The 25,900-nt window shown below is 48.2% G+C and overlaps 1 protein-coding gene and 1 long non-coding RNA gene across 4 annotated transcripts in view; one reads left to right on the top strand and one right to left on the bottom strand.

The window, feature by feature from the left end:
- Nucleotides 1-25,900, bottom strand: part of LOC139768798 (uncharacterized) — a 170,818-nt gene that overhangs the window by 51,186 nt on the left and 93,732 nt on the right. Inside the window, exon 5 of the long non-coding RNA XR_011717432.1 lies at nucleotides 7,958-8,013. This is a non-coding gene — a long non-coding RNA (uncharacterized lncRNA). The remainder of the gene's footprint in view (nucleotides 1-7,957; nucleotides 8,014-25,900) is intronic.
- The window catches only part of Sp1 (transcription factor Sp8), an 80,008-nt gene that overhangs the window by 16,564 nt on the left and 37,544 nt on the right, over nucleotides 1-25,900 (top strand). For 2 of the 3 annotated variants that reach the window (XM_071699339.1, XM_071699340.1), the window contains exon 2: nucleotides 11,880-11,975. The exons of the other annotated variant lie outside the window; for it this stretch is intronic. The gene's annotated coding sequence lies outside the window, so the exon portion shown is untranslated. The remainder of the gene's footprint in view (nucleotides 1-11,879; nucleotides 11,976-25,900) is intronic. 3 annotated transcript variants of the gene reach the window in all.

Here is a 25,900-nt window from a genome sequence, read left to right as displayed (position 1 = left end):
CTTTCCTCTGATCCGTGGTAATTTCTGCGCAGAAATTTAATCTTTTTGCCGTTGTCAAAACACCCGTTGTTATCTCTTATACTGTACCGAAAATTTGTCTGCCGAGACGAGTCGTTCTGAAGAACGAGCGACATGCTCGCGGATAATCGATCGAGCCATCCTTCGCGCTCCCGCGTCTTCTCTCCCGGCTCGAGAGAATTTACGGAGGATCGATGCCGCGGAGCACAGAGCGAAAAGGGGTCGACGAGACGAGGCGGAGGGTGGCCGTTAGGGGGCACGGAAAGAACGTTTAGGATAGCTCTCCGTCGAACGGCCGGATAATAATCCGTGCCGTGTACATCCTCTCCGTTACCGCTGCAGCCACGCTACAGCCAATTAATCCGGCAATCACGAGCGGTTCTCCACTGCGTTCTACCTGGTTTATTTGCCATTAAGAAGGAACGGATACCATGCTGGCCGCGCCATTGCGTCGATGAGTGTGGACGGGGTGGAGAAGCGAGGGGCGGGAGGACGAAGAGGGCGAGAAGGACGAATCGAGGATACGCGCGCGATCGCGCCGTTGATATTGTGAATGGACGGGAAAAAGATCCAGAGATTTAGAGAATAAAATCGCGGAAAAGATTGACTGTTTCTGAATTTGTTGCAGTTGTACGCCATTTTGCAACTCCGACCTCGTTATCGTCTCGTTTACACCCTTCAGTCATTTGGCTCGGAATAACCCTTTGTAATATTTCGTTTCCTCGTGGCTCGTTAATTTTCTTCCTGCCGTCCTTCGGTTCCTCCTCTCCTCCGGACTTTTCTCTTTCTGCGAAATTTTCCTCCTCATCTTTCTCGCCCCGTCTTTGTATACCATCCCTCGTCTCTTTTACCAATCTTCCACTCTGGTGGCCGACCAGTTACACGGAGCCTATCGCAACGCTTATGACGCGCAAGTGGAACGTGCTCTCGAGGGCCGTCATTCATCTCTTCTAGCTTGCCTCGCCGCACACCGCGGTCGGCGCAGAGATCGCCATCTCCGGACATCGTCGGATGTTTTCTCGGCCTTAACGCGCTATATCCGAGGCATCTTCACCCTCGCGGCGAATCGCGAGTGAGTTACGGCTTTCTCGGAATAATTTTTACCTATGTGGCTTACACAATGACGTTATCGTGCCTCATTAAAATACGTTCGAAGATACGAGTGGAAAATTAGTTATTACCCATCGAATAATTGCGTATCTCGCGATATCGAAACGGGGGGCCGATATTTTATTCCGAATCTTTCCGAACGTCTTCAGAGAAGGAAACGTACGCCGGCGGATCACGACTCGCGGCAAATAACGTTACGTGTCTCGCAACAATGACGTATCCCATTCGAGTTTGATCGTGGAGCGAGCGCTCGACGGTAATTTTCGCGGCACTAATTCGGCAAAGCTTCATTAACCCGACGTCGTGCCCGGTACTTAGGCGACGCGGGGGTATAATCATAGTTTAAATTCGGATCCCATCCATTGAAAATCAGTGGCTCTGACCCGCTTCGCAATCAGGATACCGGTTAGGGTGACGGGGATGGGGTGGGGGCTATCATAGGGCATTTGATCCGCGGCGGGTCATCAATATTGCATGAGGGGACCGCCGAACGCGCGTACGATCATGCCGAATGCTGGGAATCAAAATAGTGACGGAGTTTATAGTTTGCGAGAGAGGGGAACCGCGCTCTCTCTTTCGCGTCAACCCCCTCATGGGATGAGTACCGAGTTTAGATTCGGAACCGCACGCATCGCGTCGTCGGATCGAATATCGAGATATCGAGCGCAGGATACGTCGAATGAATACGATTCGTCGAGACACTCGATCGTGTCATTCCGATCCGTGAAACTGTGATACCCCGGCGCTCCCCGCAATTTTTCTATCGTTCGTTAAACTAACTCGTCACACGCCGCGTTCCATTGCAACAACAACACTTTCATTCGTTCGTGTAGCAACTAATATTAAAGTAAAATATATCGCTCATATGGAATTGCTGCACATTATAAAAAGTTTCGATCTGAATTGCCATAATAAAAATAAAAGAATTCTTACGATTTAATCCACTTGTTAAAAAGTCTTTCTCTTCTTTTTTTCATCGTACGGTTGGCTCTTTACAAGCTCTTTGTGCGTTCTTCGCTGCAAAGTAAATCGAAGAAACGAATCATGCGACAATGCGAGAAACTGGCCGCTCGTTCCCGCCAGGACAGTCAGTTCCAGAAGCTGTCCTTTAATAATTTATTAGCGAGCTCGCCGGCGGAAGGGGAGCTCCTGATTGTGTCGTGTCGTCTGTCCCCTGCAGTGTCGGGACGACTCGCCGCGGGTGGTCCTTGACACGAGCCCGGGTACTTCGATGCTGTTGCTGTTATTAATACAGGGAACCGCGAATCGATTATTTATCAGTCTGGCGAATATCGTCAACTTTTATCTCGTCATCGAGATAAAAATCGACCTAATACAGCGCGATGCAGGACAATTTGGCAGAAAATCGGTATCTTATGTCGTATAAAAATACTTCGAACGATTAATTACTTCCATAAAACACAGAGCAGTCTGTAAAACACATTCGCGCTGTATATCGTTGAATGAAACTGCTATATCGTTGCTATTATAATCATCACTCGGCGACGCGGCGCGGCGGTGCGCGACCAATGCGCGTTAATTCGGAACTCATCGAGCGGTCGCGCGGGGTTAACGATCGAGGTGCCCGGACAAACTATCGGGCGCAGCGATTGCATCACCGATTATTTACTTCGCGACGGGCGCGCGTTAATAACTATTTCGCGGTATCTTTCGCACTTATCGCACATGCGCCCGCTCATTTATACGAAGCTATCAATTACGCGGATCCTTAGGGAAACTCGTCTCGTCTTGCCATTAGTCGGCCGGTTGTTCGATCGTAAGTCATCGTGTAATCGGCCCGCGTCAGAACATTAGGCCCCGTCGCGCGATTCGTCACAATCCACAAGCGGGACTTTTCGTGCGCGCGCGCGCGCGCGCGTGAACGTCTCTTCGACCGGCTAGACCTCGATCGTTGGAACCGTTCGGTACCGCAGAGGTGCGCCAATAAGAAATGCAAACCTGTCGTTCGTAAATCGACTTTCGTCGTACGTACGTAGCTTTCCGTCGTCGTTTTCACGATCGGGCCCGTGTGAATTAATCCAACGACAGGCCGTTCGTGCGCTCGCGCTCGCGCGCCCACGTGTGTACGTGAATGATACATGCGTATTTCGGGCCGCGTATATAATAACAGGTTGCCAGTACCGGGCCCTCTCTTACCCTCTCGCGGCCTCTCAAGCGGTGATGTATGCGCTAATTGTGAGGCCCCTTCGCTTCGAGACCCAGTCTCCTCCGTTTCCTCGCCCCCTCCGCGCCGCGCCGCTCCGCACGCCGCGGTGTCTTTTTCTTTCTTCATATACGTGCCTCATCGAGGATATGCCTCCTTCACGTATTCGCTCGATTTTTGCTGCAGATGGAATTTTTATTCGATATTGCGAATCTCTTTGCCGGAAATGTTCTTGGGACGTTTTATAAAATCGCTTGCTGAATACAACGTTGAATTAAAGTTATTATTATGCGATAATAATAGAGTGATCGGCAATAAGCGATGCAAAATGAGTTTTCTTACATGCTCAGTACCCAAAGAAATAATATAAATTAGCAGCAAATTGGAGAATAATTGGAACAGCGGGGTTGATTCGAGTCATATCATTTTAACGTTATCGTTGCCCATTAAGGTTTAAAGCAAGAAAACTCAATCGTATCTTCATTCTTTTAATCCAGAGAAATATAACGGCGGTTGGAATATTGCAAAATTTGAAAAGAGCGAAGACCGACTTGTGTGGTTTAATTCGATTTCAAAGAACCGGCAGATAAGACGGTTATTTCATCTCCATCTTGCCCGAAGGGTTTCGACATCTGCGACGTCGGTACATGCACGATGCATCGATTGCCCGCGGCGTGGCAATTAAGTAATTAAACAAATCTGTCGAAGGTGTTACGAATGAGTCCGTGCACGCCTCGCGATCGCTCGTAACGCACGAAGGGAGTAAAGTCGTTGCCAAAGACGTATGATCGTATTACTTGAAAGTCCCGTTAGATATTCATACGTAATTATTAACTGACTGATGATTAATTAGTAATATAAGGGATAGATGGAACATTGTATCGAGGTGTTCTATACTTCAACTTTTTTACTTATGATAACATATCTTCATCCGTTTTACTAAACGAAAGATAGCTGGTAATTATTTTTATTAAGGTTTGTAATTTTTTCAATAAACTTTATATTAATTAAAATTAGAAAATTGAAGTTTTTGAAAAAGGAATCGAAAATTCTCTACATGAAAAAAGAAGAATGCAAGTCTTTACTTACAATTAAATTTGGTTAAAATATTGTTTTTAGTTTTACTTAACAAATATGACAAAACTTTTGCATTAATATATTATTACGTTGTAGCTGAATAGAAATATTTTTTGTCTTAACGTTTTGATTAATTATTTAAATTAATTGGAAATTATTATCTTTATTGGAAATACGCACACGTGTGTGCGTGTGCGTGTGTGTGTGTGTGCGTGACGGACATATCCTGTCTTTCCTAAATTTAAAATCCAATTAAACACGAATCTCATCCGGGGGAGAAATAAATCGCATGCGTGCCGCCGTTACAATGTTGTGACTCTCGGAGCCGACAATCTCGTTGGTACGCAATCGGCCTTAGTACGAACATTAACATCCAGCCCGATCCCGGGTTTAATCAAACGCTAACCGGCGAAGATTTAATCTACCGCAGACTCCCTCGAGAGACCACCCTCCCTGTGCCTCTTTGTCCCTTCCCATCTCTCTCCTTTCCCTTTATTTCTTCTCCCATTCCTGCGTCCTGCGTATCTCATTCTCTCCTTCTCTCTGTCCCGAGTAAGTAATATAATCACAACATCGGGGTGGCGTCGTTATTTACAGGCACTCCATTTGCGGTAGCGAGCGTCAGCCAACGAGGTTGATCGTGGCGACGATATTGACTCCGGCCACGATTAGGGGATAGCTGTATATGCGCGAGTTCTCGGGGTTACACGCTCCCTAATGCGCCTCGGGGCTTAGATCTCGTTTCTAATGCGATTCGGAAGCGATATCGTCCCCGAACGCGCGACACATTGCTCTCATAAAGGAAGCAAATGGATGGGCATATGTATATACGTGCAAAAAATCTGCGCGACGTTCGATTTTACGACGTTGCAGCCTGGGTATGCAGGTGTAATTCGGCGCGGATCAATCGAGGAATCGCGCGATCGCGGCCGGAAAAAGAGTTGTAGCCTCGTCTTCGCGGCAGAAACTTTATGTACTGCACCGGCCGGAAAGACGATACTATCTCGATTGAGTCGTTCATCGGCGATTTCGATCTGCCGGCAGCTCTGGTTGGCCTCGCGGCGGAGAGGACAGTACGCTTTGTCGCGCCGGCGAAATCGATGGGCGACTCTATCACCGAGCTCTGCACGCCAATTAAGCAATTAAAACATCGTACGTTCTCTTGTCCATCGGCGATGGAAGGAGCTTTCACGATAACCGAAGACGGCTATCTTGACGTGCGATTCAGTCGCCACGAGGAAATTAAGAATGATTCGAATTCATTAACCACTAACGCATTACGAAACCCAGACTGGACCTATCTGTATCGCGATGTCGCCCTTAGCGGCTAATAAATAATTCGCCTTCCCTCGTGTAATCGTGTAATAGATCGAAATATTTCTAATATATTTTTATGACGGACAATATCTCGCCGATTAATCTTGAATGTGAATAATGAACGTTCGGATCCGCGACAACACGTAACGGTATACGCCATAATTCAATGATTATGATGTCGCGAAGGGGAGAAGGGGAAAGGGGCAGGTGACGCTGCGACGGATGTCGCCCCGAAGCGCGAGTTTACAGCGATTCGTCGGCACGAATCGCGGAGGCTACGGCCTTAATTCCAGTAATCTTCGCGTCAGAGCTGCTTCCGATGCCGCGGCACGGCGCGGGCGATGCGCGGCGGACGGCGATGCTCCGCCGCCGCCGCCGCCGCCGCCGCCGCTGGATGCTGGCGAGGTTCGATAGAAGCGGTGGAAGCCGATCTAACAAGCGAGAGCGCACCGAATAATAACACACAGAGGACCGAAGGAGAGGAGAGCGTTCCGCGGCTCGTAAGACACCCAAGTAACACGGGAAGAGACGCGGGGGGGATACAGGGAGGGCTCAACGGCCGGCCGCGGGGGGAAGAGAGGAGGGATTCGATAATTACTACCGGGAGTCGTGGAGGCGGCCCACGGAATCCTCCTCCCGCAACGAGCGCAAACGCGCAATTATTCCCCATCGCCATCCGAGGCCGGGATCTCCGATTCCGCGTTCCCTCTGCCCCGATATATAGCGTGTACACCACGCGCGCTTCGCGCGGATGCCCCGAAGAGGCTCCCGGTGTTCGATCGTTATGCGCGCCCCCGATATTATCTCCCTCGCTCGTTCACTCGCTCGCTCGGTAGCTCCTCTCTCGGATTTCCCGCGCGCGCGTGCCGACGCGTGAAAAACCTAACCGAGGCTGGAAACCGAAGCGAGAGGTTTGCGCGCTCCGGTGAGTGGCTAGATGAAAACCCTTCATCGCGGTCGTACCCTTTTTCCGCTTATACGTCTATGAAAGATTTGTCGCGTACCATTGTTTTTGCAGTTAATTAAGATCTCCTGCGCCGATTCCTCGTCTAATATCCGACTGCTATGAGCGGGTGTCTGATCCCTGTTAGATATGAATTATAATGGCACACGCACGCACGAGAGGATGTATACGCGAGGTTGCGATCGTCGGACTCTGTCGTGACGCGGGATCATAAAGAATGAAGCCACGGTTGCGTTACTTTATGGGATTCGCTTTATCATAATCTTTTTATTTTACAAAGCGTCCCTTCATGTTTTCCAACACCTTCCCCTCGCCGCGCCTCGCCCGTCTTATTTTTCACGACGACCTCGCGTGCGTATTTTTGGCGGCGGTGCTGTGAGAAGCTGCACTATCCTTCTGTGTTCGCGTTGCGGAGCGCTGCGTCTTTGCTACGCGTCACGGACGGACGAACGTGGTCGTAATGGGCGTGGTAGTCCGGCATCAGAGGGTCGCAACGCATCGAGTTCGCGTTTATTTACGCGCGTGTGTACGCGCGTGCGAGTCGACGCGTGACACGAGACACGCTTCGTCGATAATGGAGTTTGATTAGAGAATTGATTTTTAATCGTTTGTTTGCAATAACGCTCTGAGCGTATAAATATAATGCTACAGCAAATGGGTTGACTAATGTTAATGAGTCATCTTGCTGAGAGACAGATACTCCATAATACTTTCTCATAATATGTATTATATATTATGTACCGAACGAAAAAAATATTTCAGGGCAAAGTATGAAACAAAAAATAAAGCACTGCAAAAATATGAAGAAATATATTGAACCAAGATTCATCTTTTTTCGATTTGACTCAGTACACTGCCAATTAATTTTTCATCTTTGTCATCAACTTTCGATACTCATCATTTGTCATTTTGCTCGATTTCGCGAGCGTCGTGAATACATCTCGGCATATATCTGTACAGATATATGGGACCTACAATTTAACGCCGATTCCGAACGGCAAGATACTACTTTCTCATGGCAAGATACTACTCTCGGTGGGTTTGCCAGTATACCTTCCGAGAGGTGGCGATCGAATAAAATCCAGCGACTTTGGTTGGATTTGAACTCGGATCTTCGGCTCACAAGAGTAGCGCACAACTTTCTGCGCCACGATCGCCACTAACTTTCAATAACAAGAACTACCAATAAGTAACTAAACAACAAGGATTGTGTATTTCGTAAAAATCGAATACGTACTTGAAAACATACAATTTTGAGCAATGACATATTATACTATATAAAAATTATAAATTGATTTATGACTCACTTTGATGGCCATCTCGCAGAATTTTCGTAATGTTGCATAGCTGCATAGCTGCATAGCTGCAATCAAAAGAAGAACAGTGATTAGCATCGAATAATTTTTTATCTAAAGAGAGATTTTTTGCTACAATGAAACGATTATGATAATACGATTACACTTAAATTTGGAACAGATAAACTCGAGATTACGCTGAACAATGCTGCCTATCCGAAAAGTCTTTAGGTAATCTACGCGAGGCGCGAGAGGCTCGAGATCCTTGTCGGACAAACGTCTTGACGGGTCGTAAAGGTCTACGTTATATCACCGCGGGTCCACCTCCAGCTGAGTTAGGCACGATCCACGTTGTCGGACAATGTCTGCGCATTGTGCGTGTACCGGCATCAATCATCGACGGCATACCCACGCACAGGTGTCGCGCGACACGTCTAACGTCCGTACAAATTTTGTTGCGTCGTCGTCGATGTTGAAAAATACGATTAATATATATTATACCAACGCTCACCAGTTAGTTACTTGTGCGTTACGATTATCTTGGACATTCGATAGATTGCATAGAACTACATAGAGATACGTTTTACGCAATAACAGGATAGGGTGGAGGACCTTTTTGTGTATGTGTGTGAGTCATGGGGTGTTTTCTTTTTCTTCTTCTAGATTTTTAGATGTCTTGAAAATTATTTATCCGGTTTTTTCTTTGGCTCAAATAGTCCCTCTTTATCCTATTATTTGTGTTTCGCGGCTAATTATAAATATGTATACAATGTCAAAGGCATGAAAATCAATTATTCTAATCGCGGGTCAACTTGAAGCTTAGTAACAATGTGCTATGTAACAATAACAACTTGTACGCGTGCTTTCACCTTCTTCCCTGACCGTCTCTCTACTATACATAGCTCTTTGGAGCGATAATTCATTCAATGTTAGCAAGTCTACCTGCCCGTCCGCGAGTGATATAGCACGATCTCGACGATAGTCGATCACCAGAGCGCCGCGCGCCGCCGCGCCGCGCCGCGCCGCGCCGCGCCGCGCCGCGGCTAGAGACACTTCGGCTGTCGATGACGTGACAAAAACGACGCTGGCCGAAGAGCGCGCGTGTTCTCGAAATTTAAAAGAGTGTCCGACCCCCGCGGCGCGTTCAACGACGTCGACCGCTTCGCGGATGTCAGTCGTAAGTAATGACAATACGATGACTGGACGGCCGCTAAACACCTGCATTCACCACCTTATCTCGCGGATCCCGCTGTTAGGACAGGTTTTCGCTATCGTTAGCCCTTCCTCGCGCACAGTCGATAGTTCTCGGACGCTTTGGGTGGTCGGCCCACCGCCGATAATCTTGACGCGACTCTTGACGCCTCCCGCGCGTCGTTTTCCATCACCACGAGCGATCCGATCGTGACTTCGCCTCCGACCGAGCATCACGCCGCGTGCACGGCTCTTAAATACCTGCCACTCGATAGCGTGTGTCATTTCCGAAACTTCCCCGCGCGGGGAATACGATACGTCGCGCCCGATAAATCCAAGATCTCTTTCTCGTGTGCACGGGCCGTTTTCCAGTGGAAGGCGCCGTTTCGTGACAGTCGCAACGTCCGGCGCGGCGGAACGAGCGGTGTGGCGAACGCGAGCGTAGCTCGGAGTAAAACGAAAGGGGCACGTAGACCCGGGATTGACGTAACTTCCCGAGGCTCGTTGAATATTTATCGCCGCTCGCCTTGTTTGTACGCCGTTCTGCCTCGCTTGAATTTAAATGCCTTTCGTACCTCCGCTCATGCGTTTTTCCTCTTCGCGAGCAACGATTCTTTCTCGCCTCGCGGGATTATTTATAGAAAGGTGACGGGAGTGCGCGCGGCGCGGCGGTCTCGTTGCTCCTCTCGTACGAAGCGAAAAGCCGCGGAACGAGCGGCTCGCGCGAATACGAGCGGAACGGGCGCGTGTATTCGCAAAGTCATCGCGCTCGTCAACGCGAATCTCCTATATATAGAAGACAAGTGTTCCCTGCACCCGATATGTATCTTTCGAATCGATTCTTTCTATGTATCTCACATTCTAACAATGTAGTTCGCAATACGGGATGCATATGGTGTAATCAACTCACGAAAAATATTTGCTCTACTTTAATATACATGTATAATCGCCTCGACTATGTATAAAATAACTCGGAATATTCCGCAAGCGGACTATTATTATCAGAGCTTGCGAGACCGATCCTTTCATTCACCGCATGATTGACATTAATTACCGGAACACAATCGGCGGCTTATCTGATCCCAACTTGATTCCCGATGGCGAGATACCGCGCAAAGTTCGCCAGGACGCGTGAAGTGAGATAGGGTCGGAAGACGCTCAAAGGGAAAACCCCTCTCCGCGGCGCGGCGGTCATCACCGCGAGGCGAGTAGAGCGGTCGGTCGGCCGGACTGCCGGCCGACCGGACGGCCGCGGAACCTCGTCGAAGACGCCGGGAGAATCCGTGGCGAAGCGGGAGAGTACATACACGCAACGGAGTTTCTTCTCCCGCGGGAAGGCGTGGTCGGTAGACGCGCGACGTCCATTTGTCTCGGGCGCCTCCCGCACCAGGAACGCCCTCGCATCCCACGGGCATCGATCACGTCTTCCTCTTACCGGGCGCATCGCGCCGCGCCTCTGTCCCTCTTTCTCTCTCCCTATCTTCATCTCTCTCCCTTCCTCTCTCTCTTTCTCTCTCTCTCTGTACACTTTACGCGCACATACTCGCCTACACGTACACCCTCGCACGACGACGCGCGCGAGCCACCCCTCGCCGGTCCCCGATGGCACCGGGGTTGCCAACTTTTCAAAATGGAATTCTGGCACAACAGGAGCAAAATTATAATATTTCAGAGGATGCATTACGGGGTACGGCGAAAAACGAGGAAAACGACTGTTTAAATTCGAAACTTGCGGCGAAGTTGATGCGTGCAGAGTACGATACCCATTCCATATATGACACACACAAGTTGATCCCTATAGGCATTAAATAGTTTAGCCAGAAAAGCGGATTTATCTGATTCCGAGCGGATCTTTGGTTGTAAGTAGGTATTAGTCTGAAGAGCTATCGGTATACTATTGGAACCTTCGGACACTCCGCCAACTAGGTCGCTTTTGTTCCGCTCGCGCTCGGGCCCTTCCTCGCATTCTCATCATCAAAGTCTCTCTCTTACAAAAATCCGGTTTCCCAGGCAGTAATAAAGTTATTCCGGTATAATAATACGCGCATCATACCTCGATGAGGACGTATAGAAAGTTATGGGTTTATACAATGTGATTAAAAAACTTAACGGCGCACCGTTCCGGTCGATCACGACCGCGAGATCTCGATTGACCGGAACGGCGAGTTATTAAACGATCCTTTTGCATTGCCGCGATTTATAAGGAATGCGAGCTTCGAAGAAGAATTTAGATTTTTTTTAATATTAATGACGATATATGTAATACATTGAGAGTAATTAACAAATTTTACTTAAAATGCATAAATTAGAGAAAAAGATGATCTGAAGTTACACGTTTCTTATATTACGTTTGTAACATCACTGTAAAAAAACGAGGAATGATTCCTTTAATTTCTTCAGGGACATATTTTTTTTAAATTCTAATAGTACTGACTAAAAGAAAAACGAACAGTATTTACCACAGTAATTTTTAATTCTTTTCGTTCTTTTATTCTCTGTTTAATTCCTATTTAAATCGAATAAAATATAATTAGACAAAAAATTAAATCTCTTTCTTCTAACTCTAAAAAAGTTTTTCTCTGAAGGGATTAAAAGTTAAATATCGAGTTAAATAAGACCTAGAATCGTTAATTCTTTTACGCTGCTCCGCTGTAGATTATCGGATTATCATTAGCGAGCAACAAGCTAATTGTCTTTTACGACCGATTGCTCCAAATTTTGTCCTTTTGTTATTTTGTTTCAGCCGGTAAGTGTGCACGATGCTTCCTTCGCCGAGGCGAGCGATCGTCAAGCGTTGATCACTGGATGGCTGTCTGGTTACGCGCATGGAAACTTTCAAGTAAGCACTATCAGCTATCGTTACCGCAGGTACATATTATGTCGTAAGAAATTCGAGAGAGAAGCCGGAGTCTGATGATCTTCTAAAGCCGCTAATTCGCCGGTTGCGCGAAAATCCCTCATTTTACGCACGATAGTGCTGTATGTACGGTTTTCAATCTCGCGCATCTCATAGTTTCGATCTCGTAATTTTTAACACGAGAACGCCATAAGATCGTAATATCGCTCGCTTTCAATTTCGCAGGATGCAAATATTCGCGCGCGCGGAAATATATCAGACCGTGAATATTCATGTTGAGCGAAAGGATACGGTACACTTCGTTCATTAGCAAAATCCGTCATCCTCGATGCGTTTGAAGAAAGTACTGAAAGTATAGGTACACGAATTTCCGTTATCGAGGGATCGCGACGTTTCCGGTTTTGTCTCGGTTGCAGGCGCGCTATCGCTCCGAGCGGATTCTGCGAGAGCGGAACAATCCTGACGATTCGTGAAGGATCATTTCAGGTTTAGAAATATATTTACATTTTCCCAGGATTGTAATTAAAAATATGTAAACGCAAAGTCGAAAGATATATCTAAGCGGAGTTTCCATCCACTTCGCGATCGGCGAGATTCCGAATGGAATGATCGACGCTATCGCAGTCCCTTAATTTTTTGGCAAGCGGGTGATGGTAATTAACGGGTGCGCCGTAACGCATGCCTACACACACACACACGCGTAAAATGTATGCGTCGGCGTCTTCTCCTCTCTTTCCCGTTGCACGCGCGCGAAATGCATACCGGTAACGCGCGGCGAGGTGTTGCATATGCATGCGTCGATCGATATGAATGCATCGTTGCATGCTAAACGGCTGCGGGCCTATCTGATCTGCCATTTTTCTTTCGGCCGCGAAAGGCATCCGCGCGGCCGCGGCTGCGGCGCCCGCCGATGCGGAAACTCATCGTGTGAATCCCCGATTATCACCCGGTCCGCCGCTTATTACCCTCTTACCGTAACAATGTGCCGGATCATGTGTTTGGCTTTGTACCAATTCTGGCTCCTGTAAAACTCTCGCACTTCATGCGATAAATCACGTTTGACTGAAGAATAGTGGATATTAACAATCATTCCCCGCTCAAAATGCGTCCGTATCGCTGTGTTAAACGGACTTAGACGTTAAGCAGGTCTATTCATTGCGAGAGCGATTTTATCTCCGGAATTTTGAGATTCCCCCTCGTATGGGAGAATAAATTTCTTCTCTGTCTTCGTCGCACTTTCTCTTTTAGACTGAGCGAGAGGATTTCCAGCATGAATATATGGCAACTTTGTTGCGTCGAAACAATATATCTACAGCTTACGTTAGATAAATCGCATATATGTCATTCGTCTTTGCCTATGATAACAATGGTGTACTCATTAACAGTAATACGATTACGAAAGCGTGTTTCGATGGACAATAGTCTTATTGAGCGATATCAGTAATGAACCGCAGTTATTGATGATAGATGTATCGCTGCGATCGATAATTGAGACGCTAGACCAACGCAATCGTATACACCGGACTTTTATCCGAGGGATAACTCGTACAATTACAGAAGGCATGGCTACTTTATGGCTGAGGGTATCTTTCCAGAAGATCGATAGCTAATTAGGTCGACCCTCTCGAGGATACGATGGCCACGTATCCCCGCGTATCGTGTCTAATTATCGCAGAAATTGACCGACGCTATTGACACGTACGTAGATCCGCGATCTGATTCCGATGGAAGCTGCTTCACACGTTCGTCTGCACTAATCGCTAACAATGGTCGCTAGACAAGAATAAAAAATGCTCAGCCTGTATTATGATTTAATCTTCTAGTGTCTCTCATACTTGTTTCTTTCGCGCGCAACACAAAATGGCGAATAGCTAAACGCCACCCTTTTCAGGAGATGCCCGCGAACGCAATCTCGTAAGCTTATTCGAGGGTTCCCACGTGCCAGAACGTGAGAGTAATTTTTTAATTGTTGCGCGGCTTTTCTGCCGCTTTTAATAACACCTTGGCGTCCGAGTTGCCTATTACGACGAGTGCAAGACTATCTCGTTTTGGCCCGAAGGGTCCAAATCTCCTTTTCGAACTGACTTGAGCGCTCGGACGCGCTCGATTTTTTAAGTGACGAGGGTACTCGGTCATATATCTCCCTCGTAGGTCCGCGAAAGTTTCGACGTTTGCACGGCCCACGAAATTACACGTTGCGAGCCAACGGGGTTGCAGTGATGTTTTTCATCATTACGAATCTACGTTCTCTTTCTGCCGATCGTTCGGCGATTATAACGGCGGTAACGTCCACGAAGAGAAGGGCGCGTTACGTTAAAATAGTCTATTAAAAATCAACATTTCATTCTCGCAACCGGCCGTAAACAGCCCATCTGTGTCCCTCCGTATATATACCTCGCGACGAAAGTACAAACTAAATCGTAAACGAGATTAATGGATAATAATTTCCTCTCTCCGTATTTAAACAGCTTGCCCCTCGCATCGTTCTCATTATCAATCATCGACGTCGGCTCGCGCGCGGCGAGGACCTTAAAAGCCACGGAGTTCAAGGAGGACGGCCTCGAGGAGCGTTATCGTGGCTGGCTTGTCGCGCTAACGACTGGTAATATCCCCGCGACGGGGCTCGTATCCCACCGTCATCTTTACATCTCGCGCATTTCCATACAAGAGTAGGGCCATTTGAATATCCCCCCCCTCCCGCCACCCCCTTCCTCACGTGCATCGCCCTGCGCGACGTCCCGCGCGTTCTTCTCGCTCGGAACCAGACGGCGCGTATTCGCTCCGGCGAATTACATAGCCGACGTCGAAGCGTGGCGATCTGATATCGACCTCGGCCGCCGACGACGTAACGGGATGATACGCCGGGGTTGGGGAGGCGGGAGGAAGGAGAGAGGGATGAGGAGCGCGATGACTGGCGAAAACGTATTAAAATCCATCGTGACGGCGAAACCTACGCGACCGAACGATTCGTCGTCCTTCCGTTCTTTCGCGCGACGAGATGCGTTGCGATTTTATACGCGATGCAACTATACCGAATTAGTTGAATTTGTCGACGAGACTGCTATTTCTGAACTTTGGACTCTGAACTACGAGTGAAGCGCGTCTGAAAAAGTATCGATCGAATAGTTTCTTTCTTTGTAATCGAGCCACCGGGTACAATCCATCCCTCACACTCATCCTGTTAATTCTCTGACGTTTCTACCCTGCTCTTTCCCCGTCTCCTCCCGTGCTCTTCCACCGCGGCGCGAGATGGACCGGTCGAGATAACGCCGCGAGCCCGGTAACTGCAGTAATTGTCGGTGATTAGAGGAGTCATAATTACTGGTCCACGTATAACGTTACCGAGTCCATTCATTCTCCGGTCTGTTCCTCATCGGCTTTTCTCTCGTATTCTTCTTCGGATATATCCCTGCATACACGACCTCAATCGGTCACGCTGATTTTTTTTTTAACAACTTTCTACATCTCCCTTTCCTGCCTGACGCAATATTCCGACGAGAATTTTGCGTTACAAGGGTGTTTCTTGAAAGCTACTATTATGTAGCATTCAACAAGATTCAATTGATATTTGTATCTCATCGCGAAATATAAAATGATAGTTATACAAATTTAATCCGATTAAGGTGTCTTTGATGTTGCAATCGTATCTGCTAATGATAATCCAGACTCTCGAATATCGAGGAGCTCCCCTTCAGCAATTCGTTCTTTAGCCCGATTATAAAACGACACAATACACCCCTAATGAGTTTTCTTTCTTTCTCCCTTACGTTGCACGAGTTTCTCATCGACATATAAAGAGTCGACGAGTTATTTTTGCTAGCCTTCTTTCGAAAGCTCAGCGACGACGACGACGACGACGAAAGCATACTCGCGCATAGACGTCGCCGCTGATGACAGGCCGAGGGTAATAATTATTACAGTGCGCGAATCGCAATTACAGAGCAGGCGCCGGTTGACGAGTACGAGGAGTCGTCGCGCCGCTTGGTGCGCGCGGCATCGCCGACGAATGCAGCCAGCGTGCAGCACGTATTCCTACACACGTACGGATAAAACCGCGCTTATTAGTCCCAACATCGCAATATTGATCTTCGCGCATCGATATAGTTGTCACTCGACAGCCATGACATTTGCTCTCGCGAAACAAAACGCGGCGACAACTTTGAAATTTAAAACTCGCGCTCGTGTAACGTAATGTAACGCAAACGCGATTTGTCAATTGTGCCTGTCAATTACTCGATTCAACAATGGCAATTCCAATCGCTCTGTGATTCACATTAATTCGGCGCTCCTAATTGCAGAACCGTTCCACTTTTATCTTCCACTGTATTTCAGTTTTATCTCTATTGTTCGAAAAAAATGTTTTTATGTATTTATTTTCACAAGTTTGGAAGGACAAGATTATACAATCATGCGGACTAACGCGACTAACAAGACGAGAAAATTCATCAGCGGATAATCACTAATGAATATCCTTGTTATATTTGTTACTTTGCCGTCGAACGCGAAACTACAACGTTACGTTTCGGATCGATGATCGCGTTAGGCGCTGCACGCTCGAATCGTTTCGACAGTTAACGAGTGTATTGTAAACGTATGTAGTGTAATACAATTATACATCAATATTTATCACGTGCGAGAGGCAGCCAATTTACCACAACCTCGTAATGAGCGCCGGTGAGATGAGCGCTCCGATAATGACGACCGCGCGTCTACTTTATCGCATTATAATTAGGGTAGTACTCGTCGAGCATAAAATTCAGCGTACCTGATCGCGACGCTGATATCTGCAACCTAATTTCTTACTCTCTTTCTTCCTACGGTCTTACGCCGTTTTTATATGACAATCATTATTATAATCTTCGTAGAGACGAAAACGTGTCATTTGGACTCATCGCGTATGTCGTAACGATAACGACAGTTTTTTTCGCGTTTGTCGACAAACATAGATGCGACACAGAACCATAACGACATTCGGTTTCCTTCGTCATTCTATCTCATCTTGACATGTTTTTTTTTAATCGAACGGTATTTTCACTTCCGTAACGAGACGATTGTAATTCTGACAGCGTCGTCATTTCGAAGAGGAAATCGTATGCCGTATGCCACATCTTAAAGCGCAATGTATCTCTCTTTTCCATTGTGGACGACACACGAGTCGGAGATCCACGCGGGGCCTGCCACGGAGTCCCGCTGGGGGTTCTTCCCAATCTGGTGTCGAGCGTGTAAGCGCGACGTAAGCTCTGGCCCGAGCCGACGGACACGCCCGCTAATTGTATGAATTATGTATGCGACTACGAGACTCTTGCCAACACGCGCCGGGAGGATCGACGCGACGCGGCGCGACGCGGCCTGCTTCGTCTGCATAACGGTCGGTTGCATCTCGGAGAAAGTCCGCAGCATCCCGTCCGTGGAGACGAAGCGAGTCGCGCGCGGCGCGCGGTGGACCGATCGACTCCGAGGAAACGGATGAATCCGGGAAGAAAGGACGAAACGTAACGGAGCGACGAAGGGAACGACGGCGTTCCGCGCGCGTTTTACGAGCCCGCGCTTCCGTCCGGGCGCCCGGCGTTATTGAGATTAACAGACGCCCCAGATCGCTCGGGATGGGTCTTCGATGGGATCGCAGTCGAGGAAGTCGGCGGTCCGTCACTCGGCGTAGGAAACCAGTCGAGAGAAAAAAAAGGGGGAAAGAGGGAAATGTAGGAAACTCCGCTCCTCGAGGATATATGTGACTGTCGCTTACGGAAGCGTTGTACCGTATATATCGGCATCGCGATAAACTGGCGCTGCGAATAATCGATATCGAGCTTACATGCCTATTTTCTCCTAGGTGTTTACGAAGGCTCTGTGTCTAGGAACAATGTACGTTGTTGTTACTTCTATATTATTAGCAGCAGATCATTAATATAACTTATTTTAAAGCCCTGTCACACACACACATTAGACAGGCTGTACCCTTCGCGCCTAGACTTCGCAGCGTCGATCGCTCGCCCACCGAGTCTGATCGCAGGACGAGACAGCAGGTGTAGCGTGATCCCGGATCACGTTACACGCTTAGCAGACACTTCGCCGTGATTACCGTGATGACAAATAAAGGATTTCGCGAGGGGGCGCGATAATTTATCGACGATCGATCGCACGCGTGGTAGAAAAGAAAGAGGAGAAAGAGACGAGACGAGATCACGTATAACGAGCGTCATCATAGAGTTCGTCGAATGCTTATCCATTGCAGGTTCATCGAACATTATCGTTTTCCCGTCCCGTGTAACGAGGGGACAGCCGAAACCGACGATGGCACTCGCGTCGGGTCGTCGGTCGAAATAGGGTTGACTTTTACGGCACTCGCGGATCGCCTGTAGCCGGTAATCTTCTTTTGCACGCCGGCAGGTAGCCGTTTCTCAGAAAGTGGCGTGAAATATGTGCGCCGCGCGTGTGTCGTGAACGTTATGTAATAGTCGAACACGCGAGCGAGGTATTACAAACGGTGGGGAGATTTACGGGTCGCGTTTACGCGAACAATAATGCGCTGCGGATACGGTAACGTCTAGGAGTTTAGGGGATAGCCCGCGAACCGAAATTGATTCTGCTCTCCGATAATCCCGCGACGTGCAGTTCGAGCTATTGTTAGAGAAAACTTGTCTATATACCGGATCGTGCAAAATATATATTTTCGCGTTTTTTTTTCTTCACACAGACAGTCGATCGTCTCTTATCGGCACGAGCGATGACTTCTTACGTTCACTCGTATCCACATACGTAGTTCCGAGTTTCCCTTTCCACAAGTAACTCAACAATTACCGTGCGCGCGCGCTACGATATAATGACGAGTTTCGCCCGGACACCCGCTATTGGGACGCAAGTAAATACCATAATAATACGACTAATGGCGCGTTATGAATTACAAACCGGATAATGAATAAAGTATACGTATGCGCGCGTGTACCGCTCTTGTCCTTTCCCGAAGCCGTGGCATACCTTTTTTATAAGTCGCACGGTAAAAGCGTACCTGTTGCCGTTATGCCAAGTGTAATACGGAAAGGTACACCGGGAGAAGAAGAGGAGGAAGTAGAGGAAGAAGAAGAAGAAGACCAAAAAGGAAGGAGGCGAACACACGCGAGAAAAGTTTCATCGAATCGTTATCGAGGCTCCGAGAGAGAGCCATTCTGGGCCGGTCGCGTTTACCAGTCGGGGGATAATCGCACACAATTTCTTGCCTCTTTGCTTTGGAGTGGTTTCACACCTCCGTCGTCCCCTTTCTTGCCCCCGTCCAGCCCCCTCGCCCCACCCCTATCTCTGCCGGCCACGTCGGACGCGGCCGCAAACCTCATCCAGCCGCGACTCCGAGGTAAAAGGTTAACTTGATAACCACGCGGTAACCGCGGCCTTAACCGCCGGCGGGGCCCTCCGGGAAGAGTGCGCGCGTTCCCTCCGCTGTACCCCGTGGAACCGTGTATGTTGTACGCGTCCGGCCGCAACGCGCGCCGACACGTACCGCCAACTACCGTAAGAATACCTTGTATAAGCCGGCACCGTCCGTCTTCTCCTTACGCTACTTAGACGCCGTGATTGCGGTCGAGACGCATGCGCTCGTCGAGAGCTCCGCAAATTTGTAGGTAATTCTGGGTCACCGCTCGTGCGTTCGATCTGATACATCGGCGTTTACCCGCCAGCGTGCGAAAACTGTAAAACCTTGTGTAACGAACCGTTGAGGTTTATATTGATTACTGGCGGCTATAGAGTGCCTCTCGATACCGTAATTTTTGGCACTCGTTTGGCACTCTATTCAATGAACGCGAACACTCGCGTCCCGCTTTGAACGTTCAGGACGAAACTTGGCAGTCCAAAACTCAAAAATGCATGCAAATGCTCCAGCAAAAGAAAATTTCGTGGAAAAGTGACGAAACTTGACGCATCTATAGGAAAGATGTGGAAAGTTTCACGCATTGGTTATTATTCAGCATCGGCAACTTGCCCGAGCGTCTCTCCGCGAATTTCTCTCCATCGCGATTTCCCGCTGCAAGAACGATTGTACGTGGGTACGCGCGCGTGGTAATCAATTAATTCACCGCACCATAGTACGCGAACATCCCCCACTTCACTCTTACCCTGCCGTTCTTATCCTCCTCGTGTGCTCGTCGTCCTCTTCGTCGTCCGCTTCATCGTCCGCGATGATCCGTGTTCACTTCGTGGGCGTATATGCTCTCTTTCTCTCTCTCTTTCTCTCCCCTTCATTCTCTCATTCTCTCTCTCTCTCTCTCTCTCTTTCTTGTACTCGCGCTACGAGGATATTAGTCGAGATTGAGTCCGGAGAAGCCTCGCCTCGCCTCGCTTGTGGATCCATTAGCTTTTATATGCGCGTAGAGTGCCCGGCTACATACGCAGATACCACACGGAGATAACGACGGCATACCTTCTCTCTCGATCGAGGCGGCGTCGCGATAATTAGAAAATTAAATTGTCGGCCGGTACTGAGAGAGGAATTGCACGCACGACCGGCATCACGTCGCCGACTCTCTCTCTCGTGCTCTCTCGCTCCGAGTGGTTCTTTGTCTCCATTCAGCTCGCAAACACGGCGTTTTCTCATGTTACCGCGAAAAATAATGACGACGGAAAGAACGTGTGCCTTCAAGTAACTGCGATCGATACGAAATCACGACCGGTATTTTCTACACAATATATGCAACGATATTGCTCTTCGTTGAAAGGTTTATTCCAGTATTAAAAAGTATTCAAAAAGTATTAAGTATCGTGCAATTTATCTGAATTATGGGAAAAACTACGTATTACAAATATCTCTTTCTTTCTTTTTCAAATTAAGAAAATCAAGAGAACATCGCTCGTAATAGCTAATAGCCGAGAATAGCTAATCTCTTTCCCTCTCCCTCTATATACTTCTCTTCATTTTTTCTCCCTCTTTCCTCGAAGGTACTCCACGACGAGAGAAGGATCATGTAGGCGCGCAACGAACGCAACGAGTTCTCTCACAAAGCAGCGACGATATCTTAGCCGGTCCACAGATAGGCTCTTTAGATAACCCGAGGGCTGGTGGGTGGCTGATTTAATGCCAACGCGGCCGAGTGGCGAGGGGGGTTGAGAGGGCCGGCACGACGGCGGAACCGTGGCGGCGGAGGGTTGCCCGGGTGGCCGGGGGTAGCCCTGATATTTTAATACGACGGGAAGCGTGATGCTCGGTCATCCATCTAGAGGTGCTCCCTCTCGGTGCGTGCGCATACCCGATTTTGCATACGCGAATATCGCAATGCACGCGGCGGACGTGCTATTTCACCGTGCCGGGAAGGCCGAGAAGCGGGAAGCGACACTGTCGTTCTGTAACAGGAAGGAAGACTGTTTGTTACCATTATCTTCCTTTCCAGCTTGGCCGCTCCCTGCTCGTCCATCCCCTCGGCGAGCTGGTGAATATTTCGCAGCCGACATGAACAGGCTGGGCGAGCGTCGAGGGATTTTAACTCGAGATCCAAGTGTCGTGAAAAATGAGACGAATATTTTTTAAAAAGCTGACAGCGTAACAATGATATTCTTTGTTGCGGAAGTAATTAAGACTACTAGGTTTAATTTAGTTTGATTACTTTGCCCGCAAAATGCTCACAAATGTAGATTCGCACAATTTGAACCTTGGGTTATAAATCGCAGTTCATGTAACCATAATAATTTTTTTTCTTATGCTATGCAAAACATCCCAGATTATGCAGATAATTCTATAGTCAACCGTATTAGTTGATTACCATACTGACGTATGGGCAAGTATATATAATACAAAAAGTACTCAAGTTATTGCAATCTCTGCACGTATAAAAGTAGCAGAAACCAGAGCTCACGTACTGCAAATCGTAAATAGAAATTCATAAAAAAAGGTAATCACGCGTAACTATCTCTCTAGAGACACCAACTCACGTATCTGCTCTCTCGAACGATATAATTCAACGGTCTTCTCTCGAATGCGCGATAAGATCGTCAAACTCGTTTCGTCGATTAAAAGTACGTCGCTCGTCGTGACAACGCAGGCAAGATAATTAATTCGCGGGGTAATTCGCAAAATTAGCACGGCCGTTGCAGCACGCTGATTTTTCAAATAAAAAATTCTTCAATATCTTGCAGGCAATTATCGAAATCTCTTTTAATCGACAGCCGTTTGATTGTCGTACGGTTTAATTTCACATTCCAAGCCTTGATTTTTAATATTTCATTTTTACACGATTCAACGCTCTGCGATTGATATGATTGTCTAAGGCTTACATAGATACCTTAGAAATGTTGAAACGCTTATAACGGCGATCGTTCGCGCCGTATAACACGAACGGGTTAAGAAAGAGGAATAGAGGATAGAGGCACCCAAACGACAGTCGAGCGTGTTTTAGGTACGAAGGGCAGCCTCGCTGTTTTCTTTCGCCCGATTAGGTTCCCACATGCTACGAAGCCACCCCCGCGACACGCACACCAAGGATCCCGGGGCCCGCTCGCACGTAGTACGTAGGGTACGTGTGTGCGCCTCTCGCTTGGCATAAGCAACGTTTCGACGTTGTTTTTTGTGTCTGGCGGGCCCTTCGCTGGCCGGGTCCGGGCTCCGCCACGATTTAGTGGCCCTAATTGCAGGGTACAGCTATTTAATTACCGGGTTCGTGGGCCCCGCCGCGGCCCCGTCCCCGGGCCCCTGCACGCCCGGGCCAAAATGCGAGTACATTCGTACGGCAAGAACACGGTAGATACGGCGAGTCCGGCCGCAAAGTCCACCCACAAAACAGCGAGACGATCCCCGATCCGTTCGCGACGCGAGGATTTGCCGATAGGCGCCGCACCGCGCCGCGCCGCGCCGCTCGCGGGCCTGGCTCGCTCAATTTCGATCGGCAGAGAGAGATTTCGATTCGAGATATTGAGATTTCGTGTGCGTATATCGCGCCGCACCGTGCCTATCTAGATATTCTACCCCCGGCCCCGAATGCCTGGCTAGTTCCACGTGATCGGACGTAAAGTTTATTCATCGAGACCCGAGGCGAAGTAATCGCGAACAGACGGTAACATCGATGCCGCCACGCTGCTGGTGTCAAACGAATAATTATCGCATATAGTTTTGAGCGATAATATCTGACGAAGTCAGCCGTTCGCCACATTTTAGAATGCACAGCCGCGGGAAGACGTCACGTCGCCGGGTAATCTTCCGAGAAAGATCGTCACTTTTCGCGGCGACGACAACGTAAATCTCCCTGTGAGAACCGAGATGCGTTCGACGACCTATCAGGCGCGCGGGGGGAAAACCATAAATCCCTGTCGATGAAACGAATCGAGGAAACGGCACTCGATTCCGACCGCCGCGCGGAATCTTTTAATCGTCGCTAATAACAGGGTGCGCGTCCGGTAAGAAACGCGGAGCGCCGCGCGCATCGAGCGCGAGGCTATCAAGTGATTGATAAGTCCATAAAGCATTCTTCGCTCCTCTCGTAATCTTCCTCTTCGGTCCGGCGGTGGTGTCGATCAACGCTGACGCTGGCGGATGGTGGTGGTAGTGGTCGGAGGCTGCGGTTAAGCTCGTGGCTGCGAAATACGTCGTATACCGTGTGCGTGCCGGGGTGTTTTTTGGCCGCGGGTGACGCGGTGACGAGATGATGACCCACCCGAAGTCGGAATCATCATGATTACCCCGCCCGCGTAACTCGTAATGCGAGCCGAAACCACCCGAGCAACTGCCACCGTTGCGCCTAGGCGGTATACCCGTATTCTCTCCCACCGTGTTTCCGCTCGTCTTATACCGACGCTACCGACGTCAACGCGGAATTTCTATTATTAGGCCGACAGGAACTAATCGTCTCCAGTTTTCGTTCCGATTCACGTAACTACCGGCTACGAGATAGACCGATTGAGAGGATCACGGCGTTGAGTGCGCGCGCGCGCGCACGGATTTCACGGCGTTTTCTGACGCCAAGGACGCGGCTTCCGTTTCAATGTGGAATGTCATGGCGCACCGGGCGTTTTTCATGCCCGAGAAAGTGGATCGAGCAACTCGTTTGATCAACTCGAGGCGCCGGTATCGGATAGAGGCGTCTGGCCGCGAACCATTTCGCCTTGATGTTCTGCGAAACGTTCGGCGAGTGAGCGCGCGAGTCGATTAGTCGGTACAGCGACGAGAGGGAACTCTTCCCGCCCTTGGAAATACGCGGGCGCGCGCGCGCGCGCGCGAGAGAGAGTTTTAATTGTAGACCACGGATATACGGGTGAAGGGTAGGGGGAGGCTATTATTCTTTCTCTCGTCGGTAACGCGGCGATCCGTTCTTCTCTCCTAAGTCACGGAGAACACGGGCGAGAGAGAAGGGAAGAGAGCGAGGAAAGGAAAGAAAGAGAGAGAGATAGATGTAATAACAGACCGTCGGGCCCGTCTTCGCTCGAGAAGAAACGGCCATTCGTTCTTTTCGTCCGTCTGTCCGTCTATCCGTCTGGCAGTTTCATATCCAGAAGAACGCACGAGTCTTGGCCGACACAATTTTTCATCATTCACCCCCTCGCACCCTGCGCACTGACCGCTGCATCTCGCGTCGATCCCTCTCCCTCCCGCCCTTCCGCCCTTCACCGCAACATAGTTTGCTTTTTCTCTCGTTTGTTCGTTTTACCCACAGTCCGCCTTCGACGTCGTTTATCATCCCTTAACGCGATCGACGTTTACTCTCTTTTCGGGAAAGCTCGTTGGCGCCACCTGGCCCCGTGCCACCTATATCGATCAACCCTAACACTTTCCACTTTCTTGCCCGTCCGGGATCCAACTGTCGTTCGTAGATCGATATAGTTTTAGAACGGTACGGCGGAAGAAGTCTAAATTTGAAGTCTAAACTTGTTTCCCATCTGGCTATCGATTCGAGAAATTTTAGCGACATATCAATTATTGTTACATATTTTTCGTGCTATCACAATCAATTATTGTGTTGCGCAAAATAAGAATAGCGCCGTTTATTTCGGAAAATAAATGATGGAAAAGTGTGCGAGGGTGGATAAGAGAATGCACGCTTGTCGACGGCGCACCCTTAGCGTTGCCGAAATAATCCTTTAAATCCTTTCTCTAAAGAGACGTTCTAGCGATCCATTCAATGGTGATCACACGCGGTTCCCACTGTATCGAATTACAAACGCTAGAGACAGATGGAGGAAGAATGAAATGCCTCCAGTATTATGCGTCCGAAAGAAGGATCCATTGAAGCGGCGATCGTCGTTGGTCTTTCTGAGGGATTCTGCTTTTCGATAACTCGGTAAAACTCAAGTAAACCGAGATTTATCGAGCGTTCCGGATAATAAAAGATAATCGGATAAAAAGATATCCAAATTTATCGATTATCCAAAATCACGAAGCGAATTTGTTGAATATAATTGGACCAATCCGATTTAGACTTCACAAACATATTTGTATATAATTTGGAAATAATCAAGAAAATTAGACGTATAATAGTTTAAATATCCTGCAATGTGCATACATCGTAACTTGAAAATAATCAGAATACGCGCAGAAATTTGGGTAATTAATCTCTCTCTAATAGCCTAATAAAACGGGTAAACCGAGATATATCGGGCATGCGAGAAGATTCGGATAATAAAAGCTAATCGAGTTATCAAAAGTTATCCGCACATGAATCGAATCCGATAGATATAATCGAATCCGACTCGATTTAACCTCGAGTATTCGCATACCGCAGAGCCCGAAGGATTTCTACAATTTATTACTTGAATAATATCGGATCAACAATAATCGTTTACTGAGAAAATGATCGGTTATTCATTACATTTGGTTGTCTGATGTGTTGTCTTAAAGTGTCGAGTACGGCGCAATTGGATCAATCACATTATCACGGAACATTATAGCGACTATACATATAATATGGTTATGCTGATGTATTCAGAGGTAGTCTCGCGAA

This window comes from Temnothorax nylanderi, unplaced genomic scaffold (genome assembly GCF_030848795.1).
Source record: "Temnothorax nylanderi isolate EJ_2023f unplaced genomic scaffold, tnyl_v1.0 TNYL_tig0018_pilon, whole genome shotgun sequence".
Lineage (NCBI taxonomy): Eukaryota > Metazoa > Arthropoda > Insecta > Hymenoptera > Formicidae > Temnothorax > Temnothorax nylanderi.
The sequence above is the reverse complement of the archived record's forward strand: the minus strand, read 5'-3'. Positions and strand labels throughout refer to the sequence as shown.